Source organism: Coturnix japonica, chromosome 12 (genome assembly GCF_001577835.2).
Source record: "Coturnix japonica isolate 7356 chromosome 12, Coturnix japonica 2.1, whole genome shotgun sequence".
Classification (NCBI taxonomy): Eukaryota; Metazoa; Chordata; class Aves; order Galliformes; family Phasianidae; genus Coturnix; species Coturnix japonica.
In genome coordinates, this window is record NC_029527.1 from 4,627,256 (window position 1) to 4,642,028 (window position 14,773).

Sequence of the window (14,773 nt, forward strand, 5' to 3'; positions counted from 1 at the left end):
CACAGCTGCTTAGCCCGTGACCGTCCCTAGGATAAACCGTCTTTGTCTTTAATCACATTCATTCTTTTACAATTTAACTAGTGGAATCTCTTCATGTCCTTTCTCATGAAGCCATTCTGCATAAACACTCTCCACAACCAAACAACAGTAATTATTAAAAAAAATAAATAAATCAGGAACATGCACTCACAATTTCCCGTTTCCTTTGCAATTTCAGAGCATCATGGTAGAATTTTTGCTGGAGCAGCTACTTAATGCTGTTTCTGCTATGCATATCAATGAGATAACGGCAAAACAACACAGCACCTTCAGTGGGAGGAGGGTTGAGCACTGCCATCACAGCGAGGCTGCAGTTCTTGCTTAGCACTGGGAGTACACTGTGCTGTAGCAGTGACAGAAACCATTTTGCTCATTTCAGCCGTCTGCATTTTCATTAACAGTCGGTGTGGTTATTCCTTCCCCACGGGGCTGTGAAACTGTAAATAGCAAAAAGAATGAGAACAGGCAGTCAGTCAAATGACTGAATATTAAAAAGGTCATAAGTGGTGCACAAAGCCAACATAACTGAATGGACGTGTTAGAGAGTGAAATTCCAATAATAGCCTCCCAGCTCCAAGATAATATCAATATGAACAAATAGCACAGAACCTTTAATTCAAGTATCGCTGAAATTGGAATTCAGCTTAAAATACAATTTTTTTTTCCAATACTCTTAAGTTATTTTTCCTAATAAAAGCTAAATTCTGTCAGTGGGATCATCTTTTCACTGGGGGGCTTAATGACGTTCCATTCTATGAGAGTTAGGAAGAGCCTCAGCTGCTCTCCTGGCCCTTCCATACCCACTTCCTATGAAGCACACTTTCCTTTAAAGGCTAACATCCAGGCTCTGAGAAAGGTGGCAAGTAACCTCCACCACTCACAGGCATCAAGGTATGCACAGGGCAAATCTCACACTGGTACAGAATTGATGTACACCAATCGTGTCACAACTCTGGGAAAAGAGAGGTAGAGGGGGAAGATCAATGATAGGAGATTGATGCCTTGTGAGCCCATCACCCCAGCACAGGCAGCCCAAGCTGCTGAGTCACTGGTTATTGCAAATGAGGGGCAGAGCATTTTCCATTCCCAGGCACAGAATGGCTGCCTTTTAGACAAACTTAATGATTTCTGCTATCACCCTCCTGAAAAAAAAGCCAGGTCTTCGAAGGTTTCAGTGTCTGTGCCACTGCCATAGCTGTAAGTGTTGTCACACCCAGCCGATTTTCATTTAAAACGATAGATAAGCTTTTAGGGCTTCTGTCAGGATATCATAAGGGAGAAACCCGTGTTGCTACTGGAGACCAAAGTAAGGAGCAGATCAGGTTTTCCGGCAGTACCAACTGACAGCACACTGCAAACACAGTCCTAAGCTATGAGAATTGGCATAACCTGAAAATCCCCTTTTTAACTAGGCAAAGTGCATTTCTGTGGGGAAAGCGAGTGTAGCTCTTACAGTCAGCTGGTTCTCAAGGTGCAGGAAACTGTGAGGTCCTACTCCCTCTCAAGCCACTGGCCCTGTTCATTCCTACTGGGGAGATCTCTTCTTGGCCAGTCACCTACATTGGTTTACAACATCCAGTGCCATTTAGGATACAGTCTAAGCTGCCAAGAGCACTAACTTCCCAAGGACATAAGGTAAAGTCTGGCATCTTGTTGAGTGGTGGAAACCACAACAGGAAGAAGTGGTGGAGTACAGCAAGGATGCCTGGTTTTCCTTTGACCTTCCTTTGGCACAGAAATCATAGAACTGTAAAATCCTCCTATAGGAGGCATTACATCCTGATGTACACAGAAAGCAGAACAGCTCATGTTTCTGCTGCTCCTATGTGTGAATGGCTTTTCAATTGCTTACCTTCACTCTATAAACTATCTGGTTCATTTTCAAAATAGTAGTATTTCATATATCTTTATTTTTAACATGCTTCTGTGGACAAGGGCAGAATGCAACAAAACCAACATCCAAATTATAAGCTGGAAAAATAATTAAAACAAGGGGCTTTCAGGTCACACATCAGCAGATCAGAGGGACACAGTAATTAATTTCTGGCAGCCTTTGACAATGGGGCATGGAACATTCTTTAGTTCGTTTCATTACAAGTTCGAATGAACTTGAAAAATAGAAAACCTTGTACAAAATTTCCCCTGATTTGTTATATAGATAAATTCAACTTTTTATTTTTTAATGTAGGCATTTGCTAAAAATTTTAATGAAAACCAATTATAAAAATATATATATTTTAATTTTTAAAACCAAATTCTCATCCTTCATTTTTGTGCACTCCCCAGCTACAGCTGAACCCCAGCAATTTCATTTGTGAGGCAGATCTGGTCTCTATAAAGCAGTAAAGTTATACCTCAGTGGGGAATTCTTCAAGATCTTTTGTTTAAGCATTTTTACTTCCTAAAATGTTATTCCAGTCCTAGCAACACAGTCCAACTTCAACAAGTAATTGAAACACTATCTGTGCTCAGTAGATGGACATCCCTCATCTGCACCACAGGGAAAGAAAAATATACCCTTGTTGAAAACTGCCCCTAGAAACCAGCTCTTCTTGCTGAGCTCTCAGTATTTGCATCAGGATTAACTGTTCTGTACCAAACCCTGCTACCAGGCACAGATCCCTTTGGATTAATTACTCAATAATAGGACTGTTGAAAATATAAAAGATTCCAGTGTCATCTGTCGAAAGATACCTGGTTGTCCTGAAGATTATTTGCAACAGAGGAGCTAATGAAGTAGACACCATCCACCTACCAGTAAAATATTGCCTGCTAACCATGTCCCTCAGTGCCATGTCTCCACGTTTCTTGAACTGCTCCTGGGACAGTGACTCCAGCACCTCCCTGGGCAGCCCATGCCAATGCTCCAACACTCTTTCAGAGAAGTTTTCCCTAATACTCAAGCTGAACCTCCCCTGGCACAACTTGAGGCCATTCCCTCTCATCGTGTCAAGTAACAGCGAGGAGTGAGCCCCCTTCCTCTCTTCCCTGGACTCCCTCTCCCACACCTCAGTAGCCCAAAATAAGCAGGCAGAGCTGGCAGCATGGTGCCCTAACAGGGGGAGCAGGCACGAGCTTGTCAGAGGAACATCATGAACAAGTAAGTGATGCTTTGTAGGTCCTGGCCTGCTCGGAGGGATGAGGGCAGTTAAACACAAGCGTCACAGAACTCATATGAGGGGACCACCGGAGCTAGAGCAGCAGTGAAAGAATACCAGGAGGTGGGAATACCATGGGGGAGGTATACAGCAATGCAGTACTGTCCTGCTTGGGAGGGAGGAGATCACTGGGAAAGCCATCCTCTGGCACAACACAGATGCCCCTAAAGAACTGTCTGCTTTAATCAATACACCCCAAAATGTCTTAGCAGCATTTGCATGGGTAGTTGCATGATATCAGGCTTTGTTATATCAGAGCAATACAACACAAGCTTTGCAAAGCTGCCTGTTCAAGATGATGCAAGATAACAAGCACCGCTCCCACAGCGTGGAAAGCAAGGCAACAGCAAAGGCAGAACCTTTTGCAAGTACATGGCTGGATTCAGTGCCTCTTCAGATATTTAAAATAGCTCAATTTGCTTTTCTTTTCTTACAACAGTGCCTTCACTCCCAAGCTGGAGCGGAAGAGTATTTTCTCACTTGAATAATGCCCCTCTAGCAAAATGAATTATAAATAGATAGAGAGCAAGTGTTGCTGAAGTGTAGAGGGCTTAAGTCTGTCTGCCACTTTTGGTTTCATAATCACGAACACCCTGCTTTCCAAGATTTAGTCTTCCTCATTTCCATTCTTCTGACTCAGAACTGGGCCTGTGTTAGAGCCTTTCATAACCACCATATGGTGCCTAGAAAGCCTTTCAGATATTTACAGTTCCCCAGGGCCTGCTCTAGATTCAAGACATAAATTTGAGGATGACAATCATTCACACCAGGGCAAACAATTTTTAGAGGGATTTTTCCCACTTCTCCAGTGCTCAGTGCATTTAACTAGAAAATAGGCAGCATCCCAAGACAAGCAGCTCCTTAGTGAAACACTTCCCAATAGATCAGATTTTATGTCTTCTGATTTAAAATGTTTGCTCTTGCCATAGAAGTATATGGAAGTACAAGTTTTCTTGTTATTTCTCCAAACACATTTGTACGTTCCCTTCTATTTGTATTCTTCCTGCCTACCAGTTTTCTGACTCATTTCTTCACTGCTTTTCTCAGTAAATGATTTCTAAATTCCTTCTGCCAACAGAATCGAATGCTGTCCTTCAGGTGAGTGTGTGGTGCTGATTTCAAATATCACACGGTCACAATTGCACTATTAGTTATCTCAGCCATTATCCATGTCTTACCAGTTTACGAGTTGGCCACCACCACACGCTGATCAGCTTCCTTTAATTTCAGCCTGACAATGATCTCCTCTCTTTGGTGACCAGTGGAAGAATCCAAAGGAACAGCGTGGATCTGTGACCATGTTGGCTATCAGGAACAGGCTGATCAGAGCAATGGCCATAGCACTGAACTGCCCAATTCAGGGGTGTGCCTGGATAACATTCTCAGTCGTAAGGTCTGAATTGTAGGTGGTGTTGTTGGGAGCTGGATTTGGAGATTCTTATGGGTCCCTTCCAACTCGAGATATTCCATCATTCTACGGCTGTTTTGCTTTTAAGGTTCTCCAAGTTTCTTTTCATTGTGGTTGGTTTTAATTACCCCAAGTTCTATCAACATCATGCCTAGGTTTCTTAGTCTTATCTGAAATATTTAGGTTTTCCATTTTTCTAAATCTGCAAATAGAAGCCTCATCTTTTGAATTACATACTTTTTCTTCAGCATTTTAAAATGGGAGACATCCACATTTATTTCCTTGTCCTCTGTGTTTCAATGGCTTCTATAATTTCTTCTATTCCAGACAAGGATAATTAGTAACCAGTCTCAGATTTTATAATTTTGCTGTATTATTGTTGCTAAAATGAATGTTCCCATTCTTCTGAAGGCATTTTGGGACAGCTGGAGATGGGCAAATTGATCTGAAGAAATAAACAACTGAAGTTTCCTACAAAAAAAGACCAAAGATATACTTTGAGACTCAAGAAATGAATCGGTTTCTTCACATTCTTTTTGAAAGTTCTACTTCCAATGGAAGCAGAAATGTTTAAAAACAGTTGCATGAGCCACCTTCCTTAAACCACTTACATCCAAGGAGATGTACATCCAGATCATGCAAGCAGGTGGTTTTAGGGAGACTTCTGTCTATGTTACTGTCCTAGGAGTTTTTCCATATCTCTAATATTTAGCTGTCATTAATTAGAACATAAGTGAGCGTAAATGAGATTGTGGTTTTGCTTCAAAAATTAGTTAAAACAAATACAGCAGCAATGTAATCTAACCTCCAAAAGCCAACAGTGTGCTGTGATGAAAATCAATGGAGTGCTCTAAAGAGCATGGACTTACTGGAAAAATAAATTGGAAGCAGACATCTTTGGCAACACACTGGACTCTGGAAGTCATATCACATTTCAGATGTTGGTTCTGGAAGAGGCTTGGCAGTTCTCTGGTTGGTTGGCTTTGCATAGCTGGGTTTAGATGAGGAGACCAACCAATTCCTGCACAAGGCCACCATGTGGCACACAGGGCTGTGGAAGTGGCTGCTGGTTGCAGGTCCTCCTGGGAGCCAGGTCTGCCCCAGTGAGGAAATCTGAAGCAGGAGACACCACTCATCTGCCCTTATTAAACCAGTGCATAGGAAATGGCCTGTTTAAAGCATGCACCACTCCTAGATCACAAGCTGGTTTGCTGCTCTTCTCTACTGTGAAAAATAACCATGAGACAATGGCGATGGGAAGATGCAGCAGGGTCTTGCATCCTTGCTGCCAAGTATTGTTATTTCAGAGGGAAACATGGGCTGATTCCAGCTGCTTATTCTGAAGGTAAAGTTAATGAACATAACAGCAGGAAAGAACAGCTTCAGATATGGAAAAAGAAGGAAATCCAGCATGGAAACACATGCAGAAGAATAAAACTTTTGGTGAAGAACACTGTGGCATTACTTATGCTGACAAAAAGGGACGTGCCTCAACAAATAGAGGCAGCAAGTGCCTCAGCAGTCTGTTGTTTTCTGCTAGAGCTGGAAAATGATTCACGCTATTCAGAAAATCACATTGTGATGTCAATAATAAATAACATAGGGTACTTCCTTCAACACTGTTCTCTTTTTCAGAAGTTCTCTACTTTGTTGTATATTTTTATTGTGGCTTATAATGGTGCACAGCTCTATTCCTAGCTCGTATCAACATTCTTCACACCTTTTTTCTGCAGAACTTCTGTCATTTCACAAGGCAACACAATGCTAAGAGTTAACAGACCAGATTATCAGGGAAACATCCTCACCATTCATTGCAGCCGAGGTGTGAGGTAAGCTTTGTGTGTTAGCTATGCTTCCTCTACACAGATACTCCTACAGCATTTTCCAAATCCAGTTTATAACATAGCTAAATAATATACGTGCCACTGAGGTTGCTGTATCTGCGAAGTGGCATCAGTGGTTAATCTGCTCCATTGCCTTTTCTGGGAGCTGCACTACTCATAAGGAATCTGAAACAGAAAACCTTTACTCAGAAACATAGTAGGATAAGAATGTCCAAATTCAAATACATAAGAAAGAGCCTCTACAGGCGCTGATTGCCCAGTCCTGCTGTTCTTGGGCTGAAAACTGGAAAATCTCCTTTGACGCATTCATAACTAATTGTATCAGTCCAGGTATCATGCCATTAACCAAATAACTGCTGATAAATTGATTTTTTAAAATGTTCCCATATTGCTATTACTAAAATAATAAAATAAGACTGTATTAACACGTGCAAGATAACAAAGCTGACTTGATTAATAATTGTGCAAGGATTGTTTTTTTGTTTTTTTTTTGGTTTGGTTTTTTTTTTTGAGATTTAGATTAGGTAGATATTCTGCCTATTTTCATGCCATTATTTTATGTTGAACACATTTTTAATAACGATGGGATACACTATTAAGGATACAAAGAGCTGTCAGCAGTTTCCATTGAATTCTGTGACATTTCCAGAGTACTCTAAATGATTCTAGAAATCAAAGAATGCAATCAATCACTTCTGGGCAAAATCCCTTTCGTACTGTTTCTACCAATGGCTTAGAAAAAAAACCAGCAACACCTTTTAAGGGTTCAGTTGCCTTGAAGGGGAAGAAGAGAGGTGTGGTTTTGCTACATTCTGGCCCCATTCAGCCAAGGCCTGAATCAGGCCATCTTCCTTATGAGAGCTCATAGGTTTTGGGCAGTGCAGCTAGGGAACCCTTCCATCCTAGCTGTGCTTCTCAAGAGTGCTGCAAAGCAAGGGCTATGTACTGCTCATCTGCACTAAAAGATAGAAAAGACCATAATTACTGTCTACAAGCTCTTGCACCATGAGCCCTGCAATGCCTGATTCTGCTCTAGATAATCTTTTGTTAGACAGTCATACTCTGCCCTGCAATTCTGTTTTAGAGACCAAGCTCTCCTTTATGCCAAATCTGTGACCCTTGAGAGGCCACGCACAGAGTACAGCCCCATGGCCAAACATTCCTCTGTATTAGCATCAATTATATCACTTTGCTGCTGGCAGATTCTTGCTCCCCAGACAAAAAGAGAAACAAAAATGGAGAGAGTTTTGATAGTTGTGCTTGTTTGGACAGAGATTAACAGCACAAAAAGGGAAACAGAAAGTTTTTCCATCATAACTCCTGATGTATCAAAGCTTAATCAGGTTCCTTCAAGCTGGGCAGAGTGTATTTAAACAAGGCATTTCAGTAACGTAACAGCACATCAGCCACTTTAGATACTGCAATTCCCAGGCAAGAAAGGCCCCATCTAACTTCAGCCAGATATGCCATTTCAAGAAACTAAAAGACTTGAAATTGAATTAGAACAAATTCTGATGCAAGCTTAAAATAAAGGCATTCCATTTTTAATGCAAACTCAAAATACTATAAGGGTATGCAATCAGTTTGGAGAATTGACTCAGGTTTTTCTAAAAGAGATTCAAACAAAATTGAAGTGGATGCCCGAGGACCCACATGGAACCAACCTAGGCACTGCTGTGTTCCTCCATATCTGCTGCAAGCCAAGGCATCTCTGCTCACCTGTTCCACTAGTGGGCACACCTAAGCTTGGAGATAGGCCCTGGGGGCCTCAAGAGTGTGGTTTCATGAGAAAAGTATACATTCTTTATTTTTCTTTATATTCTCCTAGGAGCTGCACAGTCCTCGCTGCTTCTCCAGCCTGCCCCTGGTGTCTGTGCCAGCCTGAAGAGCTGTAATTGCTCTGAGATGAAAATGGAAACAGTGATTTTGGGGGACAAACCTTTAGGCCTGTTTGGAGACATTGCTTAGCTACGCAGACATTTACATCTGTATCAGTTGTCAAGCTAGAGAAAAAGACAACTATATTGGATCAGCAGGAAAACCAGCGCTTGAGGGGAGGTCATCCATCCACACCCAGTGCTCTGGGGCAGGCTCACAGAGGCAGATAATGCTCCTGCCAAGTTACATGGTGTTCCAACCTGTTCTTGAAAGACCTCCAGTGGTGGGTAATCCACGTCTCACAATGCAGGCCAATGGCCAGGACCTTAGCAGAGGATGATTCCCTGCACGAACAATGGTCCCTTCTATTATGTTTTGGCAAATGCAGAAAGGAATTTGCTCTATCTCGTAGATCAGGCTAATTCCCTTGCCTGGCTAGGTTCTGTCAGCTGAGCTTTGAAGATACCCAGTAATTTCAGTCCTAGGAGAGCATTATGAGCCGTTCTCTGATGAACGCATCATCAAGGACAACACTGTAATGGGTTTTTAAATTGTTTCCCTTAGTCATAGGCTTAAAATAAGAATTAAAAAGAGGCGGAAGAAATAGTACAAGCATTAGACAAATGTAATAGGAATGCTTAGGCACTGTGAAAACCAAGGGAGAACATAATTACAGACCATGTTTCACAAAGTGCGAGACACTGGAGCAGAAGCAATACTTTAAACTTGTATACATTCAGCTGTTTGGCTGAACAGTCTGGGGCTGGGCTCCTCAGGTACCTCTGATTCCTAAACCCAGAAGCACAAGCAAAAGGCCTCATTCTTTAGCAGCAAAGCTGGGAGTGCTGCTAGAAACACAGAGCATGCAGATGGAAAACACCTGCGAGCTCAAAGCATGGTGAGAGGAGCAGGCCAGCACTGAGCCTGCTTGTAAGCTGTGCATGTGAACAGTCTTGGGGGCTGGGTTTGAGGCACCATAGTACATCATATTTAATCTATCTACAGGAGCAGCTTTAGCTTGAGATATCATTTAGATATTGTGAAGACTGCGAGGAATTCTATTATATCAAACATGCAAGAACTAATACATGCACAGAAGAGCAGCGTGGTTTAGATTTTTAACCCAGCTCCTAACAATGGGAAAGAGTGAACAAAGAATGATATTAAGCATTGGAATATGGAAGTCGAGGTCAGAAGCTTTGAGGCTAAAGCAAACAGCTGTCTGAAAAACTGCCCACATCAGCACTAGCACTTTTGCACAAGTAGCTCCTACCCTGCTGGCTGCAGAGCAAAACCTCAGTGCCATGCTTCTGTCTCATGTCTCCTTACAAACTGCAGAAAGATGAACACATTACATTCAATGCATTACTCCAGCCCTCGTGTTTGGCCTGCTACCACACATTTCACTAACTCGGCTGCTGCCAGATTGCTTGCTTCTCTGCTGATGGTCTCTGTGGAGGTAGTTACATCAGTGTGTAATGCTGTCTGATGCAATCTGTTGCAAATTTGCATCTTGGCCTGAAAGTTATCCTACAAGCCTTGCAGTAGGGCTCCATCATACCAGTGGCTGCAGACAATACTTTCTAGGCGTAATGAAGACCACACGTATACCTGTAGGCAAATACACCGAGCAGAGCAGTTCTATCTGCAGTGAGAGTGCTAAGGCACCACACTGCACAGGGCACAGCATTCTCTCATGGGCTGTATCACCCACCCCCAAGGAGTGCCTGGAGGATGAAGGAAACTGATGTGCATGGGAACCAGCAACAGTGGCTGTGGAAAGATCCTCCCCACTACTGCAGCCTAAGATACTAACCAAGTCCTCAGCCCGTCAGGGCAGGTTCACAGAGCAGGAAAACCTAGCAGCAACCCTAACATACCCAACCTCCAGGCCACAACCAGTCACAAGGCATGGGCTCCCTCCTAAATCCATGCATCAGAAGTCTCCCAGTGGCACAGTCCTGCACAGCAGCTGAGATCAGTTCTAAGCCAGCTCTGTACAGAACAAACTGCCAGATGACCACTTTAAGGGTTGTTTTGTTTTTAATAAATAAATAAGAAATTATATTGACATTACTTTAATAACCTCATTTGGTTGCACAATAATCTATTCCCTCCTTAGCTGCGTGCCAGAACTGGCTGAGACATCACAGAGGTAAGTGATATAAATGCTGAAGCCATCTCTATGGAATTGCCTAGAGATATCTGACTCATGCTGCTATGTGCAGTTAATTTTGTCTTCAACCACTTTTTTTTAAAATTCATGTAAAGATATTTATACATCGATTTCCTAATTAATGCCATTAATATTCTATGTAAATGAAATGCCTTTCTGTGTATTTACATGAGATCTCAGGATGTACTACAGCAAGTAACAGACTAGCCATTACCAAGAGTATATAGCACTGCCTGGTGTGCTTGTGGTATATTCAGCATGTGCCAACATATCATCCACATCTCAGAACTTCTATTAAAAGGAGTAAAAGTTGCCACAAAGATCACCAAAGTTCTACCTGCTCCTTGCTGTCCTGCTGTTCAACTCAGCCAGGATAGACTCTGAACACACAAAACTCAGTATCTTAAAAAATACATTCCCACTTCCACTTCAAGCCACTGGGATATTTATGTAGTTAATACTTCCCCTGGCCTGGAGGCTGAAATTCCTGGTTTGAAATTCTAGCTCCTGTAGGGGCAAAGGGTAAGGCCAGCTTTGAGAACTTACCACACCTCTGCCCATCACTGAGAAAAGTGAGACAAACAGTGGTAACATCCCATCACTTAATAGGACTGGAATCTAGGTAGGTTTATATGGGAACCCACAGCCACATATATATTGCCTATATATGCATGCGTACAGCATACAGTCGTAGATGTATGCACTGGTTAACTCTCTCAGCAGTTAAGATCTTTCAGCAGTAACTCAGAAAAGCTTCTCAAATCACTTAAATTAAGTCACTACCATTTAAGCAGGAGTTACCTTCCAGGGTATTTTAATTATTATATATCACTGTAAGAGCACTGCTGAAGTCTCTCATGGCATTCCTGGAAAGACATCATTGTGGTGGTAAAACCTTCAAGATGCAGAAACCTGTACTTCCCTGTGCCCCTCAGGTACCATTATTCCATGCCGAGAATGTTTTTATAATGTAATAGTAACTCTGTGGTGTTACTGTTATTGCATTTTAATAACACACGTTTAACTATGGAAGATGATGAACATATGTGCTGTGAAAAGCCATGGCACTGTAATCGTATTCAAAGCAACCACCCTCATAAATAAGGAAGAAACTGGAAACCTGATTTTATGTATGTTAATTACAGTGGGGGAAAATTAATGGCAGGCAAGAGAATAGTGCAGCAGTTAAAACACAACAGTCAGGCAGGGGAAATTACAGATTTCTTTTAAAATTAGAATCAAACACCGGCTCTAGACACAAAATATGCAAATATCCCTACTGAAATTCAGCTTCTTCTCAGAACCAAATCCGCAGGCTCCTCTTTGGAGCACTACTGCAGCAGTCCTTTGTGCTTTTGCCTAGCAACAAGCCTGCTGGTGCCCGTACTCTCAGGAGTGACACTATTACCAAGACACAGTCAGATCTTTACATTTTGCTGTAGTTTTTGCTGTTTCATTTATTTAAGATGGGGCAGTGCTGTTTCAAGATTTCCCCTAGCTTGTTCCACCTGAAACAATGAGTGAGCCAGTAGGCAGCCTGGCTCTATGCAGCTGATGCTCAGGTGTGTTTCTCACCTGCAATGTCACACCTTGCAGAAGACACTGTGATGGAGGAGTCAATGACCTCAAACAGGCAGTGCCTACACTACTGGGCCTCCTGTTATGGGCCTGAGAAACCCAAATGTAATTTGTGTATCCTGTAATTTGTTATGCCTTTGGGAAAGGTAAACTGTAAATAGACCCCAGGGTGGAACATATTGATCCTGAGCCTGTGGCACACTGAGGAGGTAGTGATACACACAACAACTTAACCTGAGCAGATACAGGTCCATACGATGCTGCACAAACTCACTGGGTACAGGACATGCTCAGCCAGATCTCTCATCAAGTTCTCATGAGAACATCCTTTAGGAATGGAGTTGTTCTCTTGTAAGGTAGTCATATATTAGCTAGAATAAGCAAAAGGGAGAACTTCACTCCACGGAGAGGATCTGCTCTGCACAGTGCACTGAGGGAAAATTTTGGGGAGCTCCATCCAGTTCTACATGAACACAGGATGCTCAGCATCTAGAGGGATGTAAGATTTGTCTGTGTTCTACGCTCTTTTCATTACTGTCTCATTAAAGCAGTTATCTCATTAAGCTGTTTGTTGTCAGGCCTTTTTATTACTGAGATCCAGAAAGAACCCTGCACTGTCTTTCTCACCTCCTCACACCCTGCACAGGACAACAACCAGCACAGTGAGGAACCAGCTCCTTCCAGCCCTCTTGCTTGTATTTATTCAGCCACTGTACATATTTTCCATATATAACTGAAGCCAATTTTTAATGTTCTCTCATTGTCCAGTTGTATTCACAATTCCATAACCTAATACATGATGTAACCATGTTTACTGGCAAAAGCTGTCTTTTAAATGATGACCAATGCACCTTATGGCTTTAATTTATTTATAGCAATGAACAAAAGCTTTAGATCCAACTCTTGCTCTCATATTGCCAAAGGCTATCATTAAATTTTAATTGACAACTTCAATCTGCCCCAAGAGATATTTCCTCATCCTTTCCACAGACCTGCAGAGTCCTGTTCCCTGGACCTGCTTTCTATTCACCCCAACCTGAGAAGTGCATTAAGATTTTGGCCAAGCTTAATTCAAACCCTATGTTCTAGAATGATGAGTAACATACCAAACCTTTGCCTGAACCAAAGGCCTCACATTTTTACATGATGGATTAGAATACTTGAGGCAGACGTTCATTCTTCATGGGTAGGATTTCCAGTGTAATCCTTCACTCGCCTCTCACATGAACCTTGTCCTTCAGCAGATGGGTTTTGAAAAGCTCTGCAAGGAGAAGTCTCTGCTCATCAGCCAAAGTGCCATCAGAACAAGCCTGCCACTAAAACCAGCTGCAAGGCTTCAAACTTGGGGTGGATGCTCTGCGGCTTTCCCCCAGCAGTGGCAAGGAAGAACCTGCAGAGGACAGCACACCACACACCAAAGCCTTGGCTCTGTAAATGTCCACCTAGCAAGCAGTAGGTCCTCAGATAATCACTGCCAGAGCTGCCCATGTGATTCCCACTGTGTGGGACTACACGTTGCCACACTGAAACACCACTTTGTTTCTGCTAGAAACAAAGTTAACCGAAGTGGCTGTTATGATGTTATAATGTATTCTGGTGACTGACATATCCATGTCAGTACAGATCCAGCCATAGACTACAGTGGCTGCTTCAAAAGTTGAAGCATGCGTTTCCACCCTCTGCCCATAATACATGTGCCTTCCATAGCCCATGTCTGTTTCAGGATATACCGAGGTCATGAAAATTTAATTGTATCAACACTAGCATAGGAAATTATGACAACGCAGTTGTTTACATGATAAATACGATAAATAAATAAGGAAGATTGCAGGGAGCTGTAAAATTGCTCCAGGTTGTGCTTATGCACTTCCATTTTTCACTTGAATATTAAAATTAGCTTATATTAAAAACTGCAGAGAGAATCCAACACACATGCTGGCTGCAGCATTTCAGCTTTTCCCACCGTAAGCATCTTTCTATCTCATGAATCCTTTTTCACAGGCCTGTTGATACCAAAAAAAAAAAAAAAAAAAGCCATCACTGACGGTGCTATGAAATAGGTTATGCCGCAAAGTTATAAAATCGTTACTCTGGAATGCAGATGGACCAAAAATATCCAAGCCCTCATGCAGGGCTGTGCCGCAGATCCTGTATACCATGCAAGCACAGATTTGCTGCTTTCGTTTTAATCTGCAGCTCTCTAATCTTAAAACAGCCAGCACTTTGTAAGGAAGAAAGAATTTTGCCCTCCATGGTGTGCTACCACATGTGCTCAAAGAGCCGTGACGGAAACATTTGCACAGAGCCTACAAAAAGGAATTGTTCACTCTGCACACATAAAGGAACTGTTGAATATGCTCCAGAGGATTAAAGAGTAGTTAAAGCACCGGGGACAGCAAAGAGATCACAGGAAGACATAGCAGGAAAACACTGTGTGGCAAGAAGGGGTCAGACAGATATTCTACTTATGTACCATCAACCCTGTTTAAAAAACAAAACCAAAGCAAACAAACTACCAAAAAGCTCCAAACTACACCATAAATGACAAAGCAGATCAATATGGACACTAAATATCTTTTTCCCAATCAAGTTGTGAAGGTAGCTGAGCAGACAACTAAAAACAGCCTGGCTGCCCCTGCTGCTACTTGACAACCAGCAGCTACAGACTATATCAACTAAAACAGTGACATCC

The 14,773-nt window shown here is 42.2% G+C and overlaps 1 long non-coding RNA gene across 1 annotated transcript in view; it reads right to left on the bottom strand.

Annotated features, from left to right (window-relative positions):
- Positions 1 to 4,529: 4,529 nt before the first annotated feature.
- LOC107319724 overlaps positions 4,530 to 14,773 on the bottom strand; it is a 39,500-nt gene continuing 29,256 nt past the window's right edge. The window contains exon 2 of the long non-coding RNA XR_001557903.2: positions 4,530 to 5,076. This is a non-coding gene — a long non-coding RNA (uncharacterized LOC107319724). The remainder of the gene's footprint in view (positions 5,077 to 14,773) is intronic.